The sequence below is a fragment of the Pleurodeles waltl genome, chromosome 12 (assembly GCF_031143425.1).
Source record: "Pleurodeles waltl isolate 20211129_DDA chromosome 12, aPleWal1.hap1.20221129, whole genome shotgun sequence".
NCBI classification, from domain to species: domain Eukaryota; kingdom Metazoa; phylum Chordata; class Amphibia; order Caudata; family Salamandridae; genus Pleurodeles; species Pleurodeles waltl.
The window spans coordinates 133971922-133973675 of NC_090451.1; positions in this window are offsets into that span (position 1 = coordinate 133971922).

The following is a 1754-nucleotide window of genomic DNA, read 5'->3' on the forward strand; positions in this document are numbered from 1 at the left end:
CAAGCAGCGCTTGCGCACTGCTGTGCTCCAGCTAATGATGCGCCCAGGATCACACAGTCTGTTCATTGTTGGACACCAGGATTCGACTTTCGATTGCTTCTATATCTTAAAAATAATGGCATGTCCCTTTCACGTGTAGTAAAAACATTTAGTATATTTATTTTGGTAAATGTGATGGTTGGTCTTGGTCGCTTTTTAACTTTTTCAAAATGTGCAGCTTTTTAAACGTTATATACGGAGTGTGGATGTTTTATACATTAAATAGTTGTGATAGTTTAAACGAGTATTGTCTACGTTTCACAGACTATGTAGGTGCCCTTTTGCACTGTACTTCCGCTGCTGCTTCGGCCAAGAGTAAGAAACGGGTGCTCTGTATTTCCCAGATTTACTCATATGAACTTTAAAAGAATGATACCCTCAGAGAGCCATATCAAAATTGTAACATGCATGTGCAGGTATCAGTGCTCGCGCACAGTTGTCAGCTGGTCCTGTGTCGGGCAGTTACTCAGCCCGCTCTGCACTGTCACACGACAACACCGATGGAAAGTGAAACTACAGCCCTCTAGCCCAGCATGTGTAGTGTTGTGAAAAAAACATCTTCACATCATGCGTGTGGTGGGGGGAGGAGTTAGTTGTGCAGTTATATTTTTAAACCGAGGTTTAGATTGTTTCTAAACGCTCTCGAAGTTCGGCAGTAATTTGTTTTTCCTTAAATTTTGTAATCTTAGGTCCTGTAAAAGCGCGAAGGGGTCTTTCAGCTCGTGTTGGGCGCTTTGAAAATGGTCTGATCTACTATTGCTTTTGTTGCTGTTACTAATGTTATCAGCAGTTCCAGTGTGTTTTAAGAAAGTTAGCAGCAATCATCTGCCTTTTCAGCAAAACAGCGGGAAGAGGCCACTGCACCTGATGAGCTCTAAATGACCTCTAGAAATCACAGTTGTCATTCTTCACCCTCCCCCTCTCGTAATTCTCACTCCATCGCCCTCAAGGCGCCCTGGCTTTTGTATTTTCTTTTTTGATCCGTTTTAGGTCTGGCCTGCCACAGTGTGTAGTAATTGTACAGCGCTTCAATCCCTGGCAGCAGAGCACCCAGGATAATGTGCTGCATGACTACACACTTGTAAGGTCCAAAAGGCGAGACCTATTGGCTATGCCAATGCTTGTTGCGAGTTGAAGACGAGGGCTCATGAGTCTCACTTTTCGGCCAACACAATGTCGCTTAGGGTCCGGCCACATTTCAAACTCAGTGAGTCAGTGACCCCGAGTACTGGTGGATCAGGGGTTTAACAGACACACCTTTGCTTTGGGGGTTCGCAATGATAAACATAAAAGAGGGTTGTGAGATAGCATTCTGTATCTCTTGAACCCCAAGATAGAGTTTAAACCTTTCCATCCCAAGCTGACACCTATAAGGGACTCAAAAAGCCCCATAAAGTGCTGAGAGCTCAGAAGACTGTAAACTATGAGCATTCGTGTTTCTCTCCACAAACCTGTGCCCTAGTTAAGTAAACAGAAGTTGGACCTTTATAGTCCGGCCATGGCAGATTTAATTTTGTCAACACTGGTCTGATTTCTCCCTGCACCCAGACTTTCGTCTGTTGGAGGCACAATTCTCGAGCATAGCAATTGTCTTAAAGGGGAAATTATCAGCAAAGGACAATAGACTCTTCGGGGCACCAGCTCCCTCGAGTCTCTTAAGGGCCACAGCCTCTAGGGCAACTCCTGTGTCAAAAAGTAACTGTCGAGAGTATCCT